At 31.3% G+C, this 19,789-nt stretch overlaps 1 long non-coding RNA gene across 1 annotated transcript; it reads right to left on the minus strand.

Moving 5' to 3' along the window:
* Positions 1-432: 432 nt before the first annotated feature.
* Positions 433-6,368, minus strand: LOC143191041 (uncharacterized). Its single transcript, XR_013004385.1, has 2 exons — positions 6,099-6,368; positions 433-638 (listed from the first exon to the last, which is right to left on the minus strand). It is a non-coding gene; the product is annotated as an uncharacterized LOC143191041 (long non-coding RNA).
* Between the last annotated feature and the right edge of the window lie 13,421 nt (positions 6,369-19,789).

Below are 19,789 nucleotides of genomic sequence, written 5' to 3' on the forward strand. Positions count from 1 at the left end.
ATAAAAAGAAAAGTCCTAAGAAATATTGTGGATACACCAAGCTACTATAAGGCTGATTGCTTACGCCAAGACCTTCAGTTACTTACTGCCACTCAGGAAATTCAGATAATTGCTGGAATTGCAAGGATCAAGACAATCTCCATCCTCATGTGAATATCGGGGCAAAACATATCTCGGATAGCAATAGAACAGGACATACACTCGAAAGAATCATACTATTTGATCTTGTGTAACGTAGTGTAGTGTAGTGTAGTGTAGTAAATTTAATAGAAAAAGAGCAGTGTTAATACATAAACGTTATTTCACTAGAGACTAAATTAGGACCGATGGGTCATCCTAGATAGACCTACACTTAAGTTATTGTAAAGACAAATTGTAGGTTAGTTTGCAACGACTAGTAACAATGTAATAAATAAATTAAAAAAACACATGACATAACGAACTTATTTAATAAAGGTTATAATAATCAAACATATTTTATTATTATAAATAATTTTAATTTAGTAAATATCTACACCACTGTTTTGTCTTCAAATATTCGGCCACCAACACTGTACTGGTTAGGTATCAGATTATCAGAGCCCATGTCAATCAGGTGTGAGATTCGGCACTTTTCAAACGACTTAGTAGGAACCCCGCTAGAAGAACAGAATTAATGGCATAAGTATTGTTCCCGCTAAGCCTAAATGACAAATGTCGGAGAACATTAATGTCTGCTAAGCAGTGGCGTTTATATTAATGTAAATCGACATTAAACTAGTCCAGACACTACGAAAAAAAAGCCATTCACTTTTTTATGTTCGCAGTTAATTCGGCACTAATTTATTTTGATTGTTGTAATTATATTTTTATTATAATAGAACATTTATTGGCGACACGACTTTTAAGAGGAATAATTATTTTGTTGTCCTAAAATGTAAATCGATCTGGTTTAAAAATTGAAATTTTAAATGGCCTAAGGTCACCGCCATTAGTTTTGATTTCTTTATGTGACAAATTATAGTATAATAAATTATATCGTTCATTAATTAACAAAAATAACATTAATAGCTGATATCAACATTCTTTTGCGTCATACAAGAAATATTTCTTGCCTTAGTGATTTAGCAGCCATTATCAAGCGATCATTCCATGGAATATTGTTGATAGTCTCACTAATAAACAATTTATATTATTAGTTTTAAGAATTTATTATTGTTATGCGTTGTTATACAAATATCTAGACAAATAAAAATATATTCATTTTAGGGGGGTAAAATAGGGGGGACCTAATTTTTTTAAGTAAAAGTTAATTCTACAACTTATATAATAATGTTTTTATTAAATTTTTCAATAAAGGTTAGTTGAAAAAACTTGCATAAGCTCTGTATGAAATATTAACGAAATTATTTTGTCATTTTAAAGATCCATGTATGGCATTATATAAGGACTATAATATCATTCAAATATAGAAAGTTTTCTATGACTTGGCCAGAATGATTTGAGAGAATTTGAAAGACGTGTTGACTTTTATAACATCAGTCACTTGAAGCTTATTGGTAAGACCTGTAAATTTCGAAAATTCACAAACAAAAATGTTTAGCGAGGTTAAATGGAACAATTTAAGTGGTCAGTCGTTATCTCTGTAAGTGATTTATATGAATTATATCGCAAATGGTATGTGACGCTATTCAGTTGAAACCGCATGTCTTCATTCATCAAGATATTTGTAGCTGCATACCAATATGAAAATGAGTTATTCTTGAAAATAAATATCGACCTCCTATTATCCTGTGTAGTATGAGATGTAAAACTCCGTATCACTCCAGAGTCATTGTTTGTCAGCTCCACGAATATGGATAGAATAAAATTAAATATAAAATGTACTTTGAGACTGGATATTGTTATTGCAAAAACATTAAATGGAATTTACTTGAAAGACGCTTCAGAAAATCGACCAATGTATCTGCGCCGATTAGTGAATCACCTGAACACGTCCACATCCATGAATATCCTCCCAGGTCATCTCGGGGTTACCCGTTAGGTCTATATAATGGTTCTGATGATACTGTCAATCTTGTAATTTTGTTATCATCAAGATCATGTAAAATTCTAGCTAAACATTGACAGTGATAAGTAAAGAACTTGCTGATGATATATTTTACTTGTTACTAAAAATCCAGTGTAAACTACATCACAATAAATAAAGCTAAATCGATTTTTGTTATTCTCTCATTAGGCTACTGTTCCTGTCTCAAGAATTAAAACATTGTCGAGGGTCGATTGCATTTTTTAATATCGATCATTGTACCTTCCTTCAAAATGATCAACTTCATCACAGAAGTATTTAAGCAAAACGGCAAGTATTACCTCAACGAAAATCAACTAAAATGTTGCATCTTTGGTCCTACGTCTCGACTGCAAATTGGCAACAATCTCTTAATCATAACTTCGTTTCTAATACATAAAATGTGTCGTTAGTCTAGTATTTAGAATACTTCGAGTTAACAAATATCGTGCTATAATAATGTTAAATTTTCAAAGCCTTGCAAAAATATTGGTCAAATAATCACGATAGAATCTGCTTTTACTTATTTTATATACAGTTTCCCCTTTTTGTACACAAATAGGCATTGCGTTTGAAATTTCGAAAGCCGATTCGACTGATTCATCCAGCAGTGGATAACACTTTCTTCTTAATTTTAATTAATTCAATGCTTGCTATTATATCTACAATTAAAGATCAATTCAGGATTTTTTGTTAATGTTTTGGTATTCTCTTAGTTGATTGCAAAATCCAATACCTCTTCCAGTAGAATAGTGGAATACTTAATATCAATGTTCCTAAATTATTTTAAGCATTGGCATAGCGTTCAACATAATGCTACAATTTCTTTGACCGATTTGATGTTCACTGACGATAGAGCAATATTCGCTGATACAGACGTTGAGTAAACTTACAATTTTTGATGATATGGTTCGTACTGCATAGCTGTATGACTTGCTATAATTAATGAAGTAAAAACAAAAGCATTGACAACTGAAGGATAGTCTGCTATTGTAAATCTCAATGCGATATCTGATACAGATATGGGTCCGAAACATGGAAGCTATTACACAGCCATCGGAAAGCTTGAGGTCTTTCAAATGCCATGCACAAATAGGTTCTGTTTGTTTTCCACCAAAGTCGTATTATAAATGAAATAAGTTTAAGTATTCGTTTAAAATACTATATTCATGAACAACTGGAAAACTAATTCAGAGATGTAGATTAGAGTGGTAAAAGTTCAATTGGAAAGTCCCCGTCCTGACACATAGATGGCACTACTAGAACTAAATCCATATGGCTTTTAGTTAGCCCTAACCCTTCAAAGATGCGTGTATAAATTTGACAGGTGTCGGATCATTAGTTTGTGAATTATAGCATTTTGAGTAAAGCAACTTTTGTTATTGTAAAAAAATGGATAAAAAGGAATTTCGAGTATTGATAAAATATTACTTTTTGAAGGGTACAGTTGAAGGAAAAATTTGACTTGATGCAGAGTTTCCGGACACTGCCCCAGGAAAATCAATGATTGGTATGCTAAGATTAGATGTGGTGAAATGTGCACCGAAGATGGTGAACGCAGTGGACACTCAAAAGATGTTGTTATCGACGAAAACATTTAAAAAATCCACAAAATGATTTTGAATGATGGTAAATTGAAATTGGACGAAATAGCAGACACTTTAAAGATATCAACTGAACGTGTACATCATATCATTCACGAATATTTGAGTATGGAAAAGCTCTGTGCAGAGCGGGTGCGCGCGAGCTCACTTTTGACCAAAAACAACGACGAGTTGATGATTCGGAACAGTGTTTGAAGATGATCAAGTGTAGTAAAATCGTGTTTTTGCGTCGATATGTGACAACGGATGAAACATCGGAGCTTCGCTATTTCATTCCGAAGTCCAATCGACAGTCATCCGAGTGGACTGTATACGATTAACCCGCTCCAAAGCGTGGGAAAACGCAACAGTCGGCTGGTACGGTTATGGCGTATATATTTTGGGATGCGCATGGAATTTAACTTTTTATTGACTACCCTGAAAAAGGAAGGACCATTAACAGCGACTATTACATATTGCGTTATAGGACCGTTTGAAGCACGAACTCGCCGACAAACAGCCGCATTTGAAGAAAAAGAAAGAAGAACGAAGCTGCTTCACCAAGACAATGCACCGTTTCACAAGTCAGTGAAAACAATAGCAAAAATCCATGAAATGGGCTTCGAATTGCTTCCTCATTTATCGTATTCCCCAGGTCCGGCCACCAGCGACTATTTTCTGTTCTCGGATCTCAAAAGAACGCTCGCTGGGAAGAAATTTTCGTCGAATGAAGAGGTGATCACCGAAATTGAGGCCTATTTTTAAGCAAAGCACAAATCGTACTAGAAAATTTTTATTGAAAAGTTGGAGGGTTGCCATAATCTGTGTATCACACTCGAAGGGAATTATGTTGAAAAAAACTAATTTTGCCAAAAAAATTTGCTTTACTATGGTGGGCCGGGGATTTTTCAAATGACCTTTTATGGATATGTTTGCGGAATAAAAAAATTAATTCAGAAAAAAATCCTCACTGACACCTATAGCCCATTCGACGTTTCCGATTAAGGCATAGGCCGAATCATAGAAAGCCATCTAAAAAATAGGAGACTAATATTGTTCGAGGCCAGAGCAGCTGCGGTAGACCACGAACAACCCGAATATATAGTGGAGTGGAAAGTCCTGCAGCAGCGTATTTGCTAAGAAGTAGACACTCCCCCTAACCTCCGGCTCTTGATTGACGATAATGATGAATGTCCCAGAACAGTTCAAAATAAAGACATTCAATACAATCTGGAGATAGCAAATCCACATAAGCCAAAAAAATTACTGACATGAATCAAAACTGACAAAGACAAGGATTATCGAAATATGTTATAATATTAGTCAACTGTGACTAAACACTATTTTAACCAAAGTAAAATTAATATGTTGTATTAAGAGACACGTCAGAAAAATTCACGTATTCCTGAGTTTCTTTAAAAAAACGATGATCAATCTGATCGTAGGAATACATGATAATTATAGTTCAATTAGGTTTTATAACATATTCTTAAATAGTGATCTCAGATCATAATTTTTATCGATTTGTTACTTCTAATAAAATACACACATTTGATTCCACCTAATAGAAAACATAATTATTGAATCATGGGTATTTTACTTTGCCGAAGGTTTTAATACATGACCCATTTTACCCATGATCTTTTATGATAATATGTACGTAATATGTATATAATGTACATTGCCACTTTACTATGTGGAAATAACACTTTCCCTCGGAATGGATCCAGCGAACGACAGCAAATAACAAAAGAAAATAAATATCGTTGAAAGAAATGCTGTAATACCTCAGAAGAGATCAATAAATATTAGATGATAAGCTGAAAATGGCCTTTAAGTTTTGGATACGAAAAAAATCGTAGTACAGTTTCACTGATTGAATTGTAAACTTGTACACATTAAAAACAAACATTTTAGTTTTAACAGCAATTATGTTGAGCATACATATATGACTTTGAAGCTTAAACATTATATTTGAATATACTCTTTACACACATTTTTTAAAATTTGTTTATCTGTACATTACTTATCAGTCATATGTATTTATTATGAAATTTTTTAATAAAGAGGCGCTGTAATATTTGACGCAAATACTATTTTTTGTTGTTTTAACTTGTTTACACTTCAGGGAACTGATAGTTACTGACTTTAAGTTTTCTTGTAATATTTGCTTATATATGCGTTACCACCGATACTACTTGCACGAAAATTATCAGAAATTTATCAAGGTCTTAGTCAATCTCAGTCATCAAGTCAATCTCAGTTGAACTAACTTCAACAAGTATCCAAAATTTTAAGCATCTGACATATAAATTTATTTACAAATAATCTTTTAAATTTTTTTAATTAATTAAAACATCATAAAATAATGTATTTACAGTTTAATGTATGCACATATATTATCGAAAATCAAACATTATTTTAGATTAAACAAGAAAAACAATATTGTAATGAAACATTTAACTTACGCTTTTGCAAATCGTTTTTGTCTGATTCAGTCAAACAAGTCGTTCTGTTTGCGAAATGAAAAAATGAATTTACAAAACGGAATGACTTCCTGCTACGCCTAGTGCATGCCACAAACATATATTTAAAACGCTTTTATTCCTGCCAAGATTTAAAATCGTTATCAGTTAAGATTTCGACATTCCCTATGGCAAAATGTAAAACAAACAATAAATATGTCCTGGTCTGCGCTAGTTGAAATACAACCTAAGTTTTATAGGTGAGAAATTCCATTTTGTTACGCCCCTGATGACTAATGGTGAAACTATTTCGGTACCAGCCTACTAAAGGGTAAATATTCCGAAAGTTGAATAGATCTATGGGGAGTTAATAATAATGCTATAGAAAAAAACATTTGGAACTAGCTTCCCAAGGTTTGTTCTTAAATTGGATTTATTCAACTTCATGTATTTTAGTGCATCGCTGTTATATGGCCATCAAAAATTTAAATTGTGCCACCTTAACAGAAATAATTACGTTTTATACTGAGAAACTAAAACTACAAGTTCAAGGTGTATTTTTCCGAACTCTGTCGAACCGGATTCATTTCACTGAGACAAACTGTGTATAATAAAACAGTAAATATTTTTGTTTAACCTTTTCAGTGTTACGATAACACAACAACGTTTTATGTATACAGGAAAACGTTTGTTCAAAACTTTTCTACGGAAGTAATAGCGCATACCAATACTTATAAAATATCAATCTACTAAATTTATAGTTCTTAAACACGCGTTTGTAAAAAAATTGGAAATGCTTATTTCTAAAATAGGTTGTAATACTCTTACGCTTACTAGAAATATTATTTAAGGTAAAATAATGTTCAACAATGATTAAATTATTTAATCAGAGTTTAATAAATTATCAAGGAATCAAAGGAATAAATATTCATCAATATTATATGTTAACTTCTATGTGTACTAATGTGCTTAAGCAAGTTGTTCATGTATGAAGCATGAACTATTATAGTCGATTGAACTCTTGGCATATTTATCGGATTAAATGGACTGATCAGAATTAATACATCTATATTCCCATATAATTTACTATTAAAATTGCATCTCTCAAAAATAACTCTTAATTTTTTAATTGAAAATTTGTTAGTACATTGTACATTGATATTTCTGAGAAAAATGACAGGAAAATCAAGATAATTCAAAAATCAGTCGGATAATTTACAACTTTGTCGGTGAAATGAAAATGGGTAACTATTTTAATATCGATTGAGTTATAAGCTCTCTCATCTGGTATTATGTTTTGAATAATATAATTAGTATACAATATTGCTGTTTTTATAACATAACACGTTCACTGAGCCTGTGATAACTCACTGACCGGTACCGTACTGAAACATTTGTTGACAATATGACACATTGTGTGGATTCATCAGTTGCTCAGATTGTCAGATTCATCATTTATACTTACTAATGATTGCCCAGTGGTTGAAATTCGACCACGATTAATAATGTTAATCATGATTCTCACATAATAAAGAGAATACTTTAAAAATTATATGTTATGCTACTAAAACTTATATCTAAAACTTATATATCTGTATATTAAAACATATTATAAAATATATGCAAATTATATTAAGAACTAAGTCACTAGCCTTTTTAAATTGCATTAATTTCATGTAAATTTCATTAACTTTCAATAATCAACAAAGCATTGGTAAGTCTAAATGAACTGAAGTCACTGAACGTTACAACAAACAAATGTTAGATTATTTTCACAAATGTAACAACATAATCAAATATAAGTATATATGATCTCTCTTTACTTTTATGTTATAAACATAAATATGGAATATAATTAAAAAAATAAAGTAATACATGTTTGTATATTAAAACAGGCAATATACGAATAAAACAATTTTGAAATTAGTATTTGACTTAGCAAATATACTAAAACAATAACAAACATAGTTGAGAAATTTATATAGAAATTTTTTTTTATAATTTAGAAATTCATATTAAAGTAACATATTTACAATTATTAAAATGAACTATTGACTTTTCAAAACTTAGGTCTGTAAACTAAATAATCAAAATAATTGATCTTATTGCCTTAATCGTTAGACATCTGAATATTTATCAATGATTTAATATGTTTACAAAATTACTGTTAATAATTCGTAATTTCTTCTTTTTGTTCATTCTGTTTATTCACTTAGCCGTTATCTTTAATCCAAAATTCGATATTATCCTCACTTCGATCTCTAAAACAGTAGCTGTAATGATTTCCTTAGTATATTTATTTATTTCAGGCTCTTATTTTAACAGATTAATTGAAAAGTCCCCGGCCTGACACATAGATGGCGCTACTAGAATTAAATCCATATATTTTTTAGTTTGCTTTAACCCTCAAAAGATACATATATAAATTTGACAGCTGTCGGATCATTATTTTGTGAATTATAACATTTTGAATGAAGCAACTTTTGTTATTGTGAAAAAATATTGCTTCTTGAAGGGAAAAAATACAGTTGAAGTAAAAACTTGGCTTGATGCTGAGTTCACACGTGGTGAAATGAGCAAAGGAAATGAGAAATCCACAAAATGGTTTTGAATGATCGTAAATTGAAATTGAATAAAATATGACATCATTCACGAATATTTGGGTATGAGAAAGCTCTGTGCAAAGTGGGTGCGGCTCGAGCTCACTTTTGACCAAAAACAACGACGAGTTGATGATTCGGAGCAGTGTTTGAAAATAATCAAGCGTAATCAACTCGAGTTTTTGCATCGATGTGTGATAATGAATGAAACATGGCTCCATCATTTCACTCCGAAGTCTAATCGACAATCATCCGACTGGACTACACATGATGAACCCGCTCTAAAGCGTGGGAAAACGCAACAGTCGGCTGGCAAGGTTATGACGTCTATAATTTGGGATACGCATGGAATTATTTTTATTGACTACCTTGAAAAAGAACTGCCATCAACAGCGACTATTACATAGCGTTTTTGGACCGTTTGAAGAACGAAATCGCCCAAAAACTACCGCATATGAAGAAAAAAAAGTGCTGCTTCACCAAGACAATGCTCCGTGTCACAGGTCAGTGAAAACGATGGCAAAAGATTATGAATTGGGCTTCAAATTGCTTCCTCATCCGCTGTATTCTCCAGATCTGGTCTCCAGCGACTATTTACCGTTCTCAGATCTCAAAAGAATGCTCGCTGGGAAGAAATGTTCGTCGATTGAAGAGGGGATCGTCAAAATTGAGGCCTATTTTGAAGCAAGGGACAAATCGTACTACAAAAATATTATCGAAACGTTGCAGGGTCGCTATAATGAGTGTATCACCCTTGAAGGGAATTATGTTGAGTAAAAAAAAATAATTTTGCCAAAAAAATATGTTTTACTATGGTAGGCCAGTGACTTTTCAATTGACCTATTATGTATTTTATGTAATTCTGAAATCTTGCCCTTGCTGGTAACTTATCTTTAATTTACCTTCTATGGCTTTCGTAAATCTACTGTCTTCTACTTTATCTTATGTCTCACGTGGGACTTAATCAGTCTCCAACAAATGAAGAATTAGAATTTTATGAAGTTATTTTATAATTAAGTTTATTTTTTTTTTAGAATTTGTTACCAGAAAAATCTTAATAACCAATGTTTCAGAACCATATCAATTATTATCAGTTCTTAAACAAGAACAATTTTTCCTGTATTCTGTATTTATCAGACATCAAACTAAATAAAAATCGGCTTGCTAAAATCTAAATAGCATGTAAACAAACAGGACGATTGTTATTCTCGAATTATGTTGATATATGTTGGAATTAAATTTTCGCTTATGTTCAGTTTTTCTTTCATAGCTGTATATTTCATACCTTCCGATAAAGCGAACACATTAATGTGTCCTCTCTACAAAAAATGTAAAATGTAATTTGCCATAATTTTTAATAGTTCCAACAAGTCTCTGCTGACATTTTGCGGTACAGCGCTGTCAGATTTTGTCAGAACCGAAACGACGAATAATCTATTGTATAAGAGTTGAAGTTGGCAGCGCCTCGACCAGGTTGAATCAAAATAGAAACTAAATTGTTTCGACGGCTTTTCCTGGTTGCTTGATTTGGGTGTACTTTGTTTTCTTGGAATTTACTTATTTGTAGTACATATTACACAAAATTAGGCCTAAGATTTTTTCCTCAATATAATCTTTAACCCTGCCGTTGTCCTTTAAAAGGGGCTCAAAATACTCGATAAGCCGTTTAATATATAGATAAGATACATCGTAATAAGTTTTTAATGTATATTTCTTTACCTATTGGTACGAGTCTAGCGATTTGAGACATTTCACATTTTTTCACATTTTCAACTTCTTCTTGTGAGTGGTCGTTTAAGTGTTGAATTTATTTTCACTGGTTAAATTTTTTATTAACATTTCCACTTAGTGTTCATAAAAATATAATATTAATTATTTAATATATTTTATAATAAAGCAAACTTTAGTCTTTAAAGACACTCTTTTTATTGTTGCATAATATTTGTATCATCAGATGACTTAAACTATAAGGGGTAATTTGATGTTAGAATAGAATGAATCTCCACTATATTGAGATGTTAACTAAATATTTTTAGTGTCCACGTTATTCAAGATGAAATCGGTTATCATTATTATGTGGCGCTTGAAGTTGATAGCTTGACGTCGTCAATAAATAATTTGGGCGTACTGCTCACACCTGTAAATGGCATGTCATGGTAATGTCATGGCATCAGTAAAAAATGAAGGGAATAAAAAATAGCAGGCTAAACAAACAACCAAAAAACAAAAGGACCAACATTAGTTTGCTACATAGAAAACCCACAGACTTTGGCTAATTTGCGTGGAAAAATTTGTTATGCTTCTAGAGGTGTTTCAAGGGATTGTTATTGCTTGAAGCAAGGGACTTTTGTACTCTAAAATAAAATATCTTTTACTCTGTGGAATTATGGTAGGTATTTTGTAACTATACTACTTTTTCCCTACTCTTGTTCTCATCCCTTGAATAGATTTAGTGTAGTACATGAACAATACATTTCAATAATTTTCGATTAATGATTTTTTATAGTAAAGTAATGAGTATTCGCATATGTGCTATACATTTGAGGCATCTCTATTCGATTCATCGTAATTTTGGATTTATAAAGTATTAATAGATTACCATTAGAGTGATCAATAACACGGGTTATTTTTTTATATCTATATTTTAAAGTCTCCTTTTTACCACCGAGGGTTTATCTGAACTGGACTTACTGTTTAATGTGGGCTCCAAACAGAGGTTATTATATGTTATTATAAGACAAAATATAAGTTCATACCTATACCTATTTACGTTACACATACCTGTTTACTCGAAGGAGCAAGACGGTGTGTTTATGTTAGAATGAATGATGTGATGAGTAAAACGTCTAGAGTCTAGACGTCTTATATTAGAATATGTTTGAGTTGCCGGCCTTGTTTTGTACTCGCTATTCAACAGTTGCCACTTCTTTCCGTAAAATAAAATAATTTTTAAATTAAAACAAAAGGTGTCCTCTTTTGAATTCGTTCATGCAATAGGAGTAGAATTACCTATTAAGAAAATAATACAAGATGATGTTGGATTGGCAATCGTTTCGCAGTTATTCGATCATTTTTTGGTGTAATTAGATAAATTTAAGACAAAAGTATCGAAGCTGAAGCTATAAATCCACAAAAGGTCGATTGAAGGTGTTCAAAGACTCCCGCCCATAAACTAACACCATTATTAAAGATTCGTGCTTTGAAAAGCACACCTAGTCCGTGGATTCTCGGCATAAGCAAAGACGGACTGAAGTTGTTGGAATTTGGACAGAAACTTACAGTTCAGGGTGTACGGCTATTAAAGGAGGCTTTTCCGTAGCTTAGTTTCTTAAAGGTATACTTTTGGAATTTGAAGTAAGTACAACTTGAGAAACCATTGCTATTCAGAGGATCAAACTGGCGGAGTAATGTATAGGCGATATCATAATCATTTTTACTACAAATATAGCCTGTCCACGTAAAGGTCGTTTGTTTAGGAGGGAAGTGTTATATCGCGTGACTGATACTGCCCTATTTATCCCAAAGAACAAGACCGTGCGTTTTTATTGGAACGAATGGTATGATGAGTAAAATATAAAGACATAGTTGTTTGGTTTATATTAGAATAGGATTGAACAGAGGCTCGCCTTCGCCGTTGCTACTTCTTTCCGTAAAATAAAATAGTTTTTAAACTAAAAGACATTTTTTTAAAATTTAAACCATTCAACAAACCTACAATTTGTCTTGACAATAACTTAAACCTAGTATATATATATATATATATATATATATATATATATATATATATATATATATATATATATTCGGCCCATCGACTCTATCTTACTCTTTGGAGTAATTAGGTGTATGTACACTGTTCTTTTTATTAATAAATGATTATTTTGAGTCCTGTTCTGGTGTTATCCACGAGTAGTATTAGTTTGAGATTTTATTAGTACCATTTATTGACATGAGAATGGATTTGGTCCTCATATCTCCTTTCAATTCTCTTAATTTTATAAGCTACAGTCAGTATCTGAAGGTCTCAGTATAAGTAATTAGTCCTGTAGTATCGAGACTTTATTTTGGAAAACTTGTTTGCAATTGGTTACATATTATATTTACATTGCTTTTAACGGAACGTCCCCATAATGGAAGTCCATGTAGGTTTCAATATTTGCTTATATAATAGCAATTAATTGTGTTCTAGCAATTGTGATTAACTTACCAATATTAGCCAACACTTTTTTCCATTGCTATATTGCTATATGAAATGATAGTATTATTTATTGCTCTGGCTATCGACAGCAAGAATTACAGTGCCTTCAGCAAATATAGCCATCGTGGTATTTGCCATTTCTGTACATTGCCATTCTGTCTCACATGTACAGAGTAGATAAATCATTGGCCCCAATACACTTCCTTAAATTACACCAGCTTTAACTTGTTTTATTGTAGAGTAGAGTTTCTCTTGTTTGAATCTAAACATTCTGGCTGTAATGTAATATTTTAATAGTTTAATGCGTTGTTTCGGTAACATTTTCAGTAGCTTATGATCAATGTCGTCATACTATATCTCATCGAAGTTTTAATATATATATATATATATATATATATATATATATATTTAATAGTTTAAAATTCCCTTTCTTGGTAGTTTTTGCAGCAATTGCCCTGTTATTAGCGTATAGCCTAGAAATTTGTTTGGATTAATGTCAACTTTGATATAGTTATTTCTTTCGAATATACTAATTGAATCGTCGAATTTTCATATTCTATATCAGTTTAGTTTAGTTCAAAGTTTTTTCTTGATGGTCAACAAATACTTTCGCTTATTATTAATTGCTGTATGCTCATTTTCCACATAGGTCTTAGGTCATAGGTGGATTATCTAAAAATTATCGCTTGTCATCTGTTAGATTCATAGGTTATTTTTTGGATTTGGTTTTAATTTCCAGTATTTTCCTTTTCAACCTCTGATTTATATTATTTAAAATATTTTTATTTTCGAGAGTTTTATCTTGTTGACATCTTTTTCGTAGCTTTCGTTTTTCAGCTACCATTTCCTTGATTTCTTTCGGATAACTAATTTCTGTAGTATTATTCCAAGCAGATTGTTGAATATGTAAAAAGAATTTTTCTGTTTTAAAATATAATTTTTCGACTGTCTTAAGGGGTACATTTAGTTGACTTCGAGAGTTCAATATTTCAGCAAGTCCTTCCCGGTCTGTTCTCTTGTTTGTTAACGTTGGAATTTGTTCTTTTCTTATTCTATTTTAACTCAGTATCAGAAACACTGGTTTGCATACATATAACATGAACAGATAGAATACATATCCATCATATTTCATAATTAATAATGATATTTGTAAAGTACCATATAAGAAAATTGCAGTAAATAAATCAATCGTTCTCGCCAAGAAATCGCAACATCTTGAAGATTTATGACACGTCTCCCGTGGTAATAAATGTCTACCCACCAATCGCTCGAACTTATGTTTGATATAATTTTGCAGTTGGCATTAGTGTTATTAGATAAGAGCCATTAATATACAAAATGTTGCGATTTACAATACGCGCTAGAATAATGTAGCCTCGTGTCGATACGATAGAGAGGAAAAATGTTTATGGGTTTTCATTGGAAAGTAGCTAAAGTAACAGTCAGTGTATTCGCGCAATGAAAAACGATTGCCAAAACCAACTATCGCATAGAAAATTCCATTAGCGGTGAGCAGTCTTTTCGTGCGATGTTTAACATCTTTTAAGTACCATAAAAGGTATTGGGGAAATATTAAAAGCTGTACATACAAGATGCTGCTGTAAAATACTTCTTTTGAATGGATCGTATGTATATATCACCATCATAATAAATAACCTAGGAAAATAATATTAACGATATTAATATTACATATACAAATAAGCCTCTGTCGCCAAAAATGTTTTGAGTAACTTAAGTTAAAAAGTGGAGATCGAAGTAATGAATAGCAATTAAAGAATTAAAACTTAAGATAAGTTTACTTGGGTGAAGTAATTGTCTTCAAGCGATGCGTCGCTTTAAAATTTAAAAATTGGTGAATTTGACATCGAAAAGTATAAACGAATTAGAAGACCGAAACGCTATGAGGACTCGAATGAGCCATATTAAAAAAATGCATTATTACAAATATTCGTAATCAAAGCCATTGAACACGCAATTATTAAAAAAGGAAAAATGCGGCCCTGTAAATTTGCAACATAATAAGTTTCGGTCATATCTGGGAAAATATGTGAATATCTAAACGGAAATTTTAAGTAGAAAGATCAGTCTTTCCGTCAAATTTACCAGATATTGATTCTTGTGATTATTACTGCTTTCGACTGGTGACGTCTGCGCAAACCTTTGCATTGGATAAATAATACCAAATACGAAGTATTCTTTCGAAATAGTATATACATGCTAGAAGAAAAATGGCCAATCTGTAAAAATGGCAAAAACTCCATTTTTTCTCAACTACATTTGTTGAGAGTTTTTTTTTCATAAAGAATGACGAACTGTTTGGTACGGCCATTATAACTTTCGTTGGCTAAAGTCACAAATAAACTTCAATTACCTAAATACTTTCTACCATTTTCTATAAATGTTTGCCATCTTTTTGACAACATGATGTTTGGCAGCGATCCTATCATCAATCTATATTCCCACTTTTTCAGCTTTTCAAAACCGTGTGCCAGCCAAGCCGTGATTCATTGGTCTGAATAAATGGGAAATAGAAGGCGTTTAAACTTTCCATTCAAATTACAATAGTATGTCCTTCAGAACTGCAAATTGTGACCAAGCGTTGTCATGCAGGAGGATGATTTTGCGTCTGTTACTCGCTATTACTAAGCATTTTTCCAACGATACATCATTTATTTGTCCAATTAACTCTATGTCCACTATGTATCTCTAGAAATAGTGGAATTCGGTTTCGGTGTTAATATGGGTGGCTCCTCTGCATTATCTTAATGCTGACTGTTTTGCTTCAGATTCTTGTAGACCATTAATATTTTATCGCCAGTTATAACGCTATAGAAAACTTCTTCTTTTTGCCTCGCAAGCAATAAAACTGCTATGTTGAAACGATCGAAATGGCATTTTCAGTCAGATTGTGTTGAAAACCGAATTGGTTTTCCCTCCTTTTGAATTGAGTTCTAGCCCAGCAAATTAATTGCCTTCTTTTCTCACATTAAAATATATATACCAACTATAGAATTCGCAATAGATAAATCTGCTTCATAAGCCCATCAAACATTGTTATAAACTGTTGATATATCCCATTTGTCGGATTTTGTATTTCAATTACTTGAAAGCGGCGACTTGATTTCAGTGACAAGGGACCAGGAGGACTAAAACAGTACGAAAACTGTGAATTACTATGTACTTATTATATAAATACCCAACTGACCTTCTCACTGGCTAAATTATTCAGACGTTTGCACGAAGGAAAATATCCAGTAAGAGGACTAACACACAAATTGATGAATTCAAATGTCAGTTCGAACCATTCAAATAGTTCCAGTAGCAGTTTAATTTTTTACTAGTCAAAAAAAGTTTTCTATAGCATATTATGGCATTCGATAAAAAGGGGATTATTGTAGCAGAACATCACAAACACTAAGACTTATGGCTTAGTCCAAGGCAGATATCTAGATCGGCACCGAAGCATAATATAACATATTAATGGATATAAAACCTTACTGTGCATATGATGGCATTTACAAGGTATAGCGTATGTATATATACTAATAATACATAAGCAGCTTTAATTTTTTTTAAATTATTATAAAATAAATTAGTTCATAGCTTAAAAAATAATTTCAGAATTGTCCGATTCATAAATCAACAATTGCTACCGAAATTAGTAAGCCTAATCTACTTCGACGTTTTTGAAAACCGCAAAATTTTGCCAATCATTAATTCTTATCTAATAACACTAATGTTAACCGCAAAATTACACCAATGTCACGGCACGATGACCAGTGGGTAGACTTTTATAGCCTGAAGGACACGCCATAAATCTCGGCGAGGATGCAATTTCTTGGGGCACCGATTAATTTAGTTACAGTTTGGTGGTGGATGAAGCCGGCTCGGGTTTCACGATTTTTATTCGTGCTATATCGAATATCTCTCGAAAACGGTTCGAAAAAATGAAGAAACAGCTTTTGAGATTTTATTTCTTTTTAAAGGGTTTCTTTAATTCCTAGTATTTCGAATAATATATATATTCTCAAGGACATAAAGAAAGATATGAATAAATTCTAAATTTTTATTATAACTTGGATGAAAAAGAAATTTTAATCAACTATTTTTTTGCTTAATATATTATATGTTTAGTAGATATGCTTAGTGAATTATTAATTTATACAAATTAATTACTACTATTATTCTAATCTTATTAGATCAATGCACAAACAAGAATGTGGGATAAATACACCAAGATGTATTTCCCAAATTCAAAGTCTAAGTGTAACATTAAGATTTTGTTAGTCTAAAACCTTTATAAATAGCCGATCGGACCTTTAGAGTAAGATTTAGAGAAATATACAGGGCCTCCTGTTGAAGTAATTTTCTTTATGTCAAGGATATATATTTTACTTACTGTGAATATTGCTGGATCACCGAGGTAATTATTTGGTTTAATAATAGTTATTTTGAAAGAAATTATTTTTAACGTATCTAACAATAAGTGATGCCAGTTTTCTTAATCTTGTTCACATCGAATTTATAAAACTTACTATATACTTAATAATATTATATACTAACTCATATAACGTTGAATTGTCATAATTATATTATATTATATTATGATTTACCTGCAAATTTCAAAATGTTATATCATATTTAATCCAAGTAAATTGGCTTATAAAAAATAATGTATGGAAAAATATCTATACTAAAAATACCATAGTACCTTTCCTTTTACTCCATAATAAAACATTTCCTACGCTAATCAACATAATTATTTGTGGCAATTCAATTTTGAGAGTATTAAACTTTTTATTATTTTATTTTACACCAATTTTATCCTAAAAATAGCACTGTTAACGTCTAATTAGTCCTAACAAATTTGCAGTTTTTAAAACATTTGAATGGCAATAAAATGTAATTAGGCTGTCTGGGAAGTAATTACGGTTTTTAATGTATATTGTTGAATTTGAGTGTTATATTTATATAAAAAATGTACATTAATGTCCGCACGTGTTTTATATAATAATGTTCATATATACAGAGTATAAAAAATTGCACGAGGTTTAAAATTGCATTCTACGGTTTCAAAAAGGTAATCCTTACTTACAACAATACAAATCCTTTCTACATATGAGAACTGAATATCGTAGGGTAGAATTTTGAATTTAAGTATTTTTAGGTAGGTTTTCACAAATGTTGAAACAAATCGGTTGGTAATTCGACCTCGATTAAATACGAAGATGCTATCTGATGAATCAAGTTGCTATATGTTATAAGAAAAGGATTAGAATTTCATAATTTTTAACAACTAAATATATGAAGGAATTAGAAATTATTCTAAACACTAAAACAAAACCATAAAACAAATGTACTAATTACTAAACAGTCCTAATTAGCTTACTCCCTCCACCGTTAAATGGTACACTAAAAACATTGCTCGTAGCTCTTGGAATCTTGTCAATCAATAGTTTAAATTAACTTCTAATAAATCTACATACTCCAATATTTTCTTTTAAAACTCTCTCTGTATACGATTTATGTGGAACAATAATAATAATAACATATTCAATCCAAATTAATATAAAATCGTATTAAGCTGTTATTACATAGAAGGATTAATAAATATATCTAATATTATATTTAATATTCATGAATTAGTAAAATCTGAAGGTGAAAATCTGAAAATCTAAAATTCTCACCTGTCATATTCTTTTTAACAGAATACACTTTCGTTCAGTTCTACTATTGCTTATATTCATTCCAGCTTTGTGGCTTAGTGTCTCGGTACGACACAAAGAACTCACTTGGTGTTGATCTTGATTCTGTTACTAACTTAAACTCTTTACTGATAGGATTGCATTTCGCTCTTTTCGGTTTTCCAATAATCACAACATACAGTTACAACGGTCATGTGAAAATTTCTCAGACTGACAATGAAAGACTTAATTTATGTTTAATTTAAGTTAAGGTTAATTTTCATTTAACCTTTTTTCTATATATAATCAATTGACTTCATAACCACCACTATCACTACACTTCATCAACACACTTGGTCTATCGTTTTTTCAACATTTCTTCCGGAAATGAGAGTCTAAAAAGTTATAGAACTTATTCAACATATTCTTCTTAACTTTTTCATTAGATGCGAACGGCTCCCCAGAAACAAATTTCTGCGAAGCTAAATCCGAATGAACGTCGTTTGTGTACAAGTACGTTATCTTGTTGAAACATGATTTTTTCTGCTTCGTCTTCTAGCGGTTATTCGCAACTATTGGTTTCCACCCACGACTTTGAGTTGGAAAATTATAATGGATCCATGTATCAATGGCGACAAATCATTGGACAAAATCGGCCAGATCCCATTGACTCGCTTCAAAGATTGCAAATATGACCCGTCTTATGAGCACGCTTAAATTCAACTATCCGCATTTTAATGCTTGGATTAAGAGGGAAGAAGTCCCCGTAAACTTCAATCAAATTCTGATGAATATCGTTTATTTCATTTTATAATTACACGATATTTATATTTTTCGTAAAACACACAATATTTATATATAACTATAGATCCGATATAACCTATCTCTATTTCGGCGATTGAAACTATATAGTTTAATCCATCGTCATGAAGATACTCGGAACTGGGCTGATTTTCTAGAGATTATTTTCACTTCTTAATCTAAATATTTTTCTCTTAGAATAAAGTTAAAAATATGATAAATATGATGTTTTCCTAAAATAAGAAATCATAGCACTGGTAGCCATATTTTTAATATCAGTATATCAACCTTATCAAGATTCCTTAACAAATAAAAAATTATCTAAAGTTATTTCTAAAATAATTACAATTTTATCTTACTTAATGTAGCACCTTAAAAATAAAATAAAACAATTGGATTTTAAATGAAAGA

The sequence above is a fragment of the Rhynchophorus ferrugineus genome, unplaced genomic scaffold (genome assembly GCF_030347505.1).
Source record: "Rhynchophorus ferrugineus isolate W39M unplaced genomic scaffold, kcgeb_rfMv2 rfM2, whole genome shotgun sequence".
In the NCBI taxonomy this organism is placed as follows: Eukaryota; Metazoa; Arthropoda; class Insecta; order Coleoptera; family Curculionidae; genus Rhynchophorus; species Rhynchophorus ferrugineus.